The sequence below is a fragment of the Elaeis guineensis genome, chromosome 1, assembly GCF_000442705.2.
Source record: "Elaeis guineensis isolate ETL-2024a chromosome 1, EG11, whole genome shotgun sequence".
In the NCBI taxonomy this organism is placed as follows: Eukaryota; Viridiplantae; Streptophyta; class Magnoliopsida; order Arecales; family Arecaceae; genus Elaeis; species Elaeis guineensis.
This window is the reverse complement of record NC_025993.2, coordinates 150,305,263-150,316,114: the sequence shown is the minus strand read 5'-3', so window position 1 is coordinate 150,316,114 and position 10,852 is coordinate 150,305,263. Positions and strand designations below refer to the sequence as shown.

The window sequence follows — 10,852 nt, the reverse complement described above, 5'->3', positions numbered from 1 at the left end:
AGCATACCTTTTAGAACCTACAGGTAATTGAATGTTTAATTAACTAAGAACTTGACGGTTATTATTCTCAGTTTGTCACTTATGGTGTGCCTTTAGATCCAGGTTCGTGACTTACAGGCTAGTAAGCAATTTAGTATTCGTTTAGGGACACATTTGTAATTCCCTCTCGCAGCATACTTGGCTTCCATACAAATTGAGGTCCTCCCCACTCCCCCAACCCCCAACACCACCCCCATCTAGGATTTGTCTTGCCATGCTAGCATATCCGTTCAAGACTCGTGTAACCTTACCATGATCCACCGAGAGCTCGTCTATCCCCCCTTCTAGGATACGTCTTGCCATGCTAGCACATCCACCGGACAATGTTCAAGACTAGTGTAAATTTTAGTATCTAACTACTTGATCTAAATTGTAATTAGTCTAAATTTTAGTTATTTTTATAATCATCTCTTCACAAATTCATTCTTAATGAGTCAATGGTATACTTTGTGTCTCCATGACAAGTAAGAAAGAGATGACCTTAGATTTCATCAGCTGCAATACCATTCACTACAATTGTGTCATCATCCAGTTCCCACTCTTGGTCTATTTGACCAATGATAGGAAAAATCATGTTGCACAAGTTACAAAGAAGTTTATTTTCTAAAAAATCAATTAACAAGCTTTAAATGCCAGATAAAGGGATAACATATTGGCTAACATATCTTGGGGTCAATCATGCAAGTAAAATAGCATTTTCTTCATTTATCAAACAAATAAAATCTATTTGAATGAAGAAAAATCTGAGATACGCCTCTAGATCCCCCATTAATGATGCATGACACAATAGAGAGAGAACCTGGAGCCCCTACTTGAGGTGTTGCTAGCACACAAGTCAGGAAAGACCCGCAGACCATCTGGAAAAAAGGGAAAACTCCTAACAGTCCTTGACCACGCTGCTGATAGAGCATCCTGCGCACAAGGAGGCTTAGAGAACAGCAACTTGTTCTAGATTCACAACCTAAATGTTTAAAATGCTGGGAGAAGTAGCCCAAGCTAAGAAACCCAGATATCATCCCTTTTATTAGTTAATGCGAGACTATGACAATTTTCTCCGCTCAATCTCGTGACATCCTTGTCACAATTGGCTCCTACTCGAGTGAGAGAGGCCAACCCATGGCTCCAGTCCTACTCCATCCCAATAGAACCTCAATCTTGGTATCCCTCAATGAGGGACCTATATGACTAATAAAAAGTTGTGATGCATAATGAGCGTAGCTTTGATACCACTTGTCATGGACTCAGCCCAAAAACTTAAGCCGTTGACAAGAGGTTCAGTCCAGACTAATAATCTCATGTGGTGCCCTTTTTAATAGTCAATATGAGACTACAAGTCTACAACAAACTGGAATACTATCTTGATGTCCAAATTTAGCTGACCAATCTTGATGTTTTTGAAAAGCTGAGATATGTCCCATCGAACTAATTAAAATTGCCTGCAAGCTGCATAGCAGTTTTCTTGATGCACTCTACAATCAACTTGCCCCTCAAGGCATCACAGCAAACTTACATAGAAGAGCAGCTCCACAGGCTTCAAGCAATTCCTGTCCTTGATTTGCTTTGTTGAGTGGGTTACATCCTGGGACCAACCACACCATCGCCTCCACTGACCGGTGGAGGATCTCACCTAAAGGAAGACAGGAGATCTGTGCCATAGCTGACTTCTACCACCTCAGCCTGTGTAATGGAACTCCTGGGCAGTGCTTGCCTCGGGGTCTCTCCCCATTATTTTGCAGTCAATCACCATAAGTCTGCTAACTTCTACCACCTCAACCTCCTTGTCCAGACTGCTTGAGGATTCTCCTTACACCAACTACATTCTCTGCCGCCTGCTGCTGCTGGATTGGAGCCTCCATTTGGGCCCTGCAGCCTACTATACCAGTGCAACCATTGGACTTTTTGAGACTAGTAGATGTTCCTCGTTCTACGTTAGTTCATCTCTTCTTCTCACCATTACAACTGTAGAAGAATCAGAAAAAGGGGAGCAGGGAGAAACATCATATATTAAACTCATCCGACAGTGCTCAAAATATCAGAAAGAAGAAAACCAGGGTGTAAATACAAATTAGTGTGATGCAATAAACCAAACAAAATAAACAAAACTTAGTAAACACGGTGTCAAACAACTAGATGATACTCAAGTAGAACCTAAAGACAATTTCATAACAAAAATTTAGCTAAACTTTCATCTCAAGAGGCATTCATATATAATGACATAAAAATCAAAGGCAAAAATATATGAACAAAATCCATAAGGAACAAGACAACTGAAAAAAAAAAACTTCAGGAATTTCTAAAACGATGCCAAAGTACACTTAAGAAAGCTTTTAAACAATGATAGTACAATGTCCAGAAACATGATCAACAGATTTTTAAGAATCATAATCACCAATAGAAACTAATTTGGAAAACCAAAGCAGTTGACAACCCGTCCTTATGGAAAAAGCACATATTTGAAAATCATGAATTAAAAAAGTACCTACACAACCTCACACCCTGTAACTTCTTGATGAACTGAATAATAAGAGAAGAAAATTTATAGTTTTGCATACTAAAACGAATAAAAGCTATAAGCATCCAAAGCCATTGAAGCATCAACAGAGAAGAATGTCTATCCATATGGCAATCAAGGACTAAACTTCCGATAAAACGTAAGAAAAGCAAAGTTACAGTAAAAACTACCGAAAAAGATAGCAACATAGAAAGTGATAAAATAGTTTCAGGAAAGAATTCTGAGATAATACCTGTATTACTTGTTTCTTGTAAGAGATTTTAGGTTTCTGTTGTATGGATGCCGACGGCTCCACTGTCCTGTTTTGTAATTCATGATCTTAATGAATTTGATTGGACTCAGTGCAATATTCCTCTCAGAAAAAATGAAAAACAATTCTAAGGATAACATATGACATGGAAGGATGGAGATGGATCAACATAAGGTCTTATTTATGAAAACAAATATGGCTTCCAATCCTGAGATAGGGTTCCATTAATCATATAGAAGAAAAACGCAATCTAAAAATCATATTGATACCTCTTCTTGTACTAAAATAGGACAACCTAAATAAGCCCTGAATTCTATCATGAAAATACTGAATACACATAACCTGGGACAATTGACCATAACAATAGCTTTCTGGTATGGAAGCATATGAAAAATAAAGAGAGAACATAAATATCTCATGATGACAACATAAATATCTCATAATGACAAGGTAACTTCAAAGATCCTTGCAAATAAAGAGCTAACGGACATCGACTATAGAGAGGGGTAGTGGACTTCCAGCTAAAATTTCCATAAAAATCCCTAGGATTCATGGAAACTTGAGAGGCATAAATATTATCCTTTCTTCATATCAGAAGAGGAAGATAAAAATTAAAGGAAGATAAAAATTAAAGGAAAAAATGTCCAAGCATAGAAACTTTACTCCACATCATGCAACATGATTTGTTACTTCAAATGACAACCACAAATTATTTGATATCATCGTATAGTAACTCATCAAAAATAGAAAGGTAAAAACAACCTGGCTGAGAAACTTGGAACAACATGGACATGAAAGTAAATCCTAAGCGAGAAGAAAATGAGCATAGTAAGTTCGATAAATGAAGTGCTAGAATTTACAAATAATCCATTAGCATAAATGACAAAAACTGCATAAATATTCCATGTGCTCAGATATTAGTAAGACTTAAAATCAGATAGACATCACATTCATAAATTTAAGGTAAGAACGCATGACAATACTCCAAAGTCGAATTACCTTGCAACTCAACAAAACCTCCCATGCAGCAATGATGACAAAACACACAAAGTTCTCATGAGTAGCCTGTGAAAGTAAGAGATTAATTCAGCTACAGGACCACAGGAGTCTTTTCTGTATACTGCTTACACCAAAAAATTAATTGGTCATCAACCAACTATAGTACATGATTAAAAACATAAGGGCAATCAAGTTTCAGTTAATCATTTGTGCATGACACTCGAAGGAACTATATTTGGCCACTTGTTGCTTATACAAGAGGCCATATTTGGGTAGTTAATTGCTGGAATTAACTTTCTAAAGTTATCGGGAAAAGAGGGAGTTATTCGTGCAGATAACCTTCAACAACCACCGAGAAAGGAGTTGCCAAGACAAGGATACACCAAAAGAGGATATATATTGCTGGAAATAACTACCAATCAGCATAATAGGGAAAGAGGCTTCATTTAGAGAGACAGACTCTACACACAGTGACACTTGACTATCCTGACATCGGACAAGGCTTCTATGCCTCTCCCATGTGCCACATGAGTGTTGAGAGGATTCTGCATTCATGACATGGTCTAAAGTTCTTCAAAGTGATGTGCCATTCCACCTTGGGCACATCGATCGAATGCCAAGAGAATTCTCCATTCTAGACTCTTATAATCTCATTCTCTAGCATGAAGGGCATTCCACTCAGGAGAACACTTGTCGGTGTGCTCAATTTATTTCTTTTATATAATCAATCTCTTTCTGGTTGATTCTCTACAAGTGAGTTACCAATTCCACTTGGTGCTTTCTTTCTTTGCAATATTTGCATCTTATTAGAAAGCTCAAGTCCTTTTACTTAAATGCTAGACCTGCTTCCCTTGATCGATCATATCAATCTGATTGACCTAATTGATCTAGCATGCCTACGACTCTCAATCTACTGATTTGTGTTTTTCAGAAAACATTTTGCTCACATGGTAGGACCTAATAGGATAGAATGCCAGAGAAAAACTCAAGACAATAAGCCAAGATGAAAATTCTTAAGAGAATGATCGCATGGAAATTGTTGAAATTGCAATCAATGAGGATGAAAATCATCCTCAACAGGATAAATTTATGTTGTTGGAGAAAAACAGTGAGGAAGAAACTTCTGATGCTCATATAAAATCCTCAACCAGTTTTCAAGGCCAGGAAGTGGATGAAATTTCTCAACAAGGCATGCAGCTACCTTGCTGTCCCATTTTGCTTAGCATACATATGCCTCATTGCAACTCTTCAAACATTGCCTTCCACTGAGGAAACCAATTTCTCTACTTGCCCCTCTGAGACGCCACTATCAAATGATATAGAAATGAGAGAAGCTCAGAATCATGGTACCCTGAGACCCTAATGCACCTTTGCTGAAAGAGTTGCTGACTTGCTGATGTAGATCTTAAAGCTAGCTCGGCTCTTCTGACATGACTCCAAAAGAGGCCAGCCTCAGATGCTCTCCTTCATTATCATTGAGCCAACCACCTTCACTCAAATAACTTCTCTACCTCCTAAGTCTCCATATTGAGACTGCCGAGGATTGGCCATACGCCAACCTCATCCTCCCAAATGTCTTACTGATGCTGGATTGGAACCCTTCAAGTTCAGCCCTACAGCCAACCTCGCCCAGTGCAACCACTGGAATTCTGGGACTAAAAGCACACCTTAGTGCTAGGAAAGTTGATTTGCTCTTTTCCTCACCATAACACAAACAATAAAAGAATTTTAAAAAAGAAAAATGTTAGAAAAAATTGTCGGTTGCTATGTAAATTCAAAACAAGAAAAAAGAAACTGAGGCCATATATCATAAGCTTTTTCTTGATCCCAAGACACCATTTGAGGAATCAAATAGAATCCTGACAAGCTTGCTCCCACAACCTGAACAAGTAAATGCATGAAGTATAACAGTGTGATAAAAAACAAATAGAACATGATAAGGAATGAGAACTCTATACGCTAAAACTGAAATGTCAAGCACAAGATTATGTAAACTTTGAACTGAAGAGGCATTAATACCCAACAACATATAATTTGAGGCAAGAATACCTAAATGGAACATGATAAATGAAGCCTTAAGCATTATGATCTAAGATTTTCTAAAAATAATATGAAAAATCCAAACATTTGAAAATCTGTCCTTAACATGATAAGTTTACACACCTCTTACTTCTAGATGAACTAGAACAAAAGAAGAAAACCTATAACTTTGCATGCTAAAGGAACTATAAATATAATCATCCAGTGCCATCAAAGCACCGCAAAATGGAGAAGAATATCAGTCCACAGGTAATTCAAGGACTAATAAGGTTCCAGACTTCCAATAAAATAGAAAGCACGTAAAATTATAGTACAGACTAAGGAAAACATAGCAAGATGGAAGATAGCAAAATAGGAGAATGAAACAATTATGAGCATAACATCAACATGTAAAGATGAAGATGGACCAAAGTAAGATCATATGTATGAAAAGGAACCATAGCTCTTAATCCTGAGATACAGTTCAATAAATCAAATAGAACATAACAGAAGATGTAAACTCTAATAGTTCACATTAATCGCTAAATTACTCAATTGCTCAATCAGTAGAAGTAAGTATATATGAAGGTCAAAAGCATATATGCTGAATCAAACAAAGCAAATAGCATGCTCAAATTCTATCATGTAAATACCATGTGAACATAACCAGGGACCTTAGACTGTAGAAATAAGCGATAATTTTCTAATATGAAACATATAAAAAATAGAGATATGACATAAATATCTTATGATGAGAAGATCACGACAAATATCATAACAAACAAAGGTCTAATGACATCATTAAAAAAAAAAAAAAAGAAGCGAATTCCATCTTAACTTCCCATAACAATTACCCAGCTTCATGGAAACCAAGAATGGCATAAATAAAAACCTTTCTTTGTATAAGAGAATGAAATTCAGTAAGGGAAAAAAAAGGATGACATAAAAGCTTGCCTCCACATCATGCAACACGATTGTACTTCACGACAACTAAAAAAGATCAAATATTAGTCCATTACTACAAAATAAGTGAAAAACACCACCCAAAAACCTTGGAATCCCCATACACATGAAAATAAATAGCGAACAAGAAGAAATTGAGAATTAAAGCATAAGGGAAGAAAGTGCTTAAATTTACAAATATTCCATTAAGGAATCTATGACTATGTGGACTAGTTTACAGTTTTTGTCACCTGATCTGGAAAAGAAAAAAAAAAAGAAAAAAAAAAGGGACATTAGATTCATAAACTTAGGGTAAAAATACATTAAATACCTCGATAACAAAACTTAAGGTAAGAATACATTAAAACAAAAAAAAGCCTAATCTAGCTGTCGCTGGAGCTGTTGTTGGTGCAAATCTTAAAGATAGTTGTGCTCTTCTGACATGCCTCCTAATAGAACAAATAGCATGCTCAAAATCAAGGTCTACTGGACTAGTATCGGGGCTCATATTAGCCAGCAACCGATTTAGTATTACATGTCTGTACCATACCATGCCAAAGTATACTGAGAGGGAGAGGGGAAGAGGAAGAAGGAGAGATAGAGGTGGGGAGAGAGCGAGAGAGGGGGAGAGAGAGAGAAGGGGGGGGGAGAGAGAGGCCAAGGCCTCCTCGATGGGGAACTTCAAGAAGAGAGGAAGGGAGAGGGAGAGGGGGAGATGAAGAAGGAGAGGGAAGGGGGGTGGATGGCGAGAGAGGCCTAGGAAGCTGTGAGGAGCTTTGAGAACTGCAAATCCAATGACGAGGACCGACAAAGAGGTAGAGAGGGGGGGAAGAGACCGAGATAGAGAGGGTGGGAGCGAGAGCGAGAGAGAGACTCACTTGGATTGTCATCATGGATGAGGGCTTCGATGAGGAGACTAGAGACTCACTGTTTATAACCATTTTGAAGGAGTTGAACCATGCTCGTGACCAACCAGTCCGGCTCGCTATGCCCTAAACTTGCTATTTCACACGGTTTGGCTTATCTTTAGAATACTATCATATAGAACTAGCCTACTTGATTAAACAAAGCTTCTTGCTAAAGAGCAATTGTTGTAGATAGCAATTGATTTAATCATAAGACAAGTGATTGCAAGTCATAAAATGGATTATTCGATGAAGGGAGACTTACTTCAACATTTTTTCAAGAATACTCAATAAAGCTCCTATGTCGAAGGTGTTACAACTTATACAGTACCCGACAACACTATAGCACAAGTATATGCAAAGGCTAACCAAGGAAGCAAAGGGATTTGATATCAGACTTGGATTTAAACCAATTTAGAAGGCTGGTATAAGTTGGTAAAATAAATCTTAAAGATTTGATCAAATATGACTAATATCATTGAATCTAGGCAGATTTGCAAGGATGGCTAATATAATCAAATCCTGAAAGATTAAAAGGATGATTCTTTTCCTTATTTGTTAAAATCTCTAATCTTTTTAGCAAGAAACGAATGTGAATGCATTCATGGGTAGATTCAAAGGATCTTACTAATATAAATAGGGGTGCCTGGGTATTATAAAAGCAATCTGGAGTTGAAATTTATTATTTTCTGCATTAAATACCAGCAATAGCATAACTTTTCTTTCTATTTTGTTGTTCTTGGAGGTACTTCTCTCCCTTGAAGTGGAGAAGCCGTCCTTAGGAGCAGAACATCCTAACAGAAGACAGCAACATAACCAAGACATGTTAACTGTAGAAATAAGCAATAAGTTTCTAATATGAAAACATATGAAAAATAGAGATACGACATACATATCTCGTGAAGAAAATATCACCACAAATATCATAACAAACAAAGCTCTAATGACATCAACCATAAAAAAAAAGGGTAGTGAATTCCATCTAACCTTCCCATAATTATCCCCCAGCTTCATGGAAACCAGATGTAGAATAAATAAAATCCTTTCTTCGAAGTTTAATATGAAAAAAAAAAGGACAACATAAAAGCTTGCCTCCATGTAATGCAACATGACTGTACTTTACGACTACCAAATATGATCAAGTATTATAGTCCATTGACTACAAAACAAGTGAGAACCACCATCCCAGATATGGAATAAATAAAATCCTTTCTTCACATGGAGAACAAAGTTTAATAGGAGAAAAAAGGATGACATAAAAGCTTGCCTCTGCCTAATGTGACTTACTTTGTGACAAGTGAAAACCAACATCCAAAACCCTTCGAATCCCCATGCACATGAAAATAAATAATGACAAGAAATTGAGCATAAAATCATGAGGGAACAAAGTGCTTAAATTTACAAATTTTCTATTAACATGAAAACCAGATCAGGTGACAAAAACTGTATACATAGCCCACATATGCAAATATTTGTAAATTTTCCAATCGAATAGAAATTAGGTTCATAGATTCCTTAACCCCTCCCCAAGAAAAAGGGACATTAGATTCATAAACCTAAGGTAGGAATACATTAAAATACTTCATAGCTGCCAAACTTACAGTAAGAATACATTGGAGAAAAAGGAAAAAAACTAATGCACCTGTTGCTGTAACAGTTGTTGGTGTAGATTTAAGACAGCTCCACTGTTCTGACGCACCACCATGAGAGGCCCAGCCATAGAGGCTCTCCTTCATTATTGTGGAGTCAACCACCATGACTCTAGTATTTTCTACCTCCCAAGTCCCCATGTTGAGACTGCCAAAGATTGGCCATACACCAACCTATTCCTCCCCCACATCCTACAGTTGCTGGATTGGAACCCTCCAAGTTCAACCATGCAGCTGACCTCATCCCTATGCAACCGTTGCAGTTCTGAGACTAAAAGCTCTCCTTGGTGCTAGGAAAGTTGCTCTGCTCTTTTCCTTACCATAAAACAAAACTAGAAGAATCAAAAAAAAGGAAAAAACATGTTCAAGAAAAAAATTGAGATTTGCTATGTAAAGGCCAAAAAAAGAACAAAAGATCACATATCATAAGCCTTTTTCTCAATCCTAAAACATTCAAGGAATCAAAAGGAATACTAATTAGTTTGCTCCCACAGTCTGAACAAATAAATGCAAATGGTAAACAAGGGGTGTCAAAGACCTACAACATCCCATGCAAATAGAATTTGATGATGGAATGAGTAACTCTATATACAAACCAAAATGAAATGCGCAAGATTTAGTAAAACTTTGAAGTGAAGAGGCATTAATATCGAACAACACATAAATTGAGTTAAGAGTACATCAATGGATCATGATAAATGAGGCCTTTAGCTATATGATCTAAGATCTAAAACCAAGGAGAAAAGAAAAACTACTATGAAAAACCAACAGAGTGAAAATCTGTCCATAACCTTATAGTGAAACACAAAAAGAAGCTTTAGAGTTTAAAAAAGCATCAGCATGCCCTCCAACTTCTATACAAACTAAAATATGAGAAGAAACCTACAATTTGCATGCTAAAGGAATTACAGTTATAAACTTCCAGAGCCACCGAAGCATATGATGGAGAAGAATATATATCCATATGATAATCCAAGGACTAGGGTTACAACAAAATAGAATGAACATGAAATTATAGTACAAATTAAGGAAGAAGATAGCAAGATGGAAAATAGTAAATAGGCAAAGGAAACAACAGTAAAGATAACATATAACATGTAGAGATGAAGAGGACCAAAGTAAGATCATCTTACGAAAAAGACATGCAGCTCTTAATCCCGAGATAGGGTTCGATAAATCACATAGCAGAAAATTGATGCAAATGATAGTTGCGGACATTAATCACTGAATTTCTCAATTGCTGGACCAGTAAAGATGAATGTATCTATGCCAGTGGAAAGCATATATGGTGAATCAAACAGAATGAGCATGCTTGAAATTCTAACATGAAAATACCGCATGAACATAACCAGCTCCTGTTGACAGTAGCAACAAGAGATAGGTTTCTATTGTGCAATATATTTTTATATATATATGATAGAGATGTGACATAAATATATTATGATGGCAAGCTCACGGCAAATATCTTAACAAATAAAGCCTAATGACATCAACCATTAAAAAGGTAATGAATTTCCATCTAAAATCCGTAACCATC

General features: G+C 36.7%; 1 long non-coding RNA gene across 1 annotated transcript; it reads right to left on the bottom strand.

Annotated features, from left to right (window-relative positions):
• Positions 1 to 1,375: 1,375 nt before the first annotated feature.
• Positions 1,376 to 7,274, bottom strand: LOC105061019 (uncharacterized). Its single transcript, XR_012134409.1, has 2 exons — positions 3,801 to 7,274; positions 1,376 to 1,998 (listed from the first exon to the last, which is right to left on the bottom strand). It is a non-coding gene; the product is annotated as an uncharacterized lncRNA (long non-coding RNA).
• Positions 7,275 to 10,852: the final 3,578 nt, after the last annotated feature.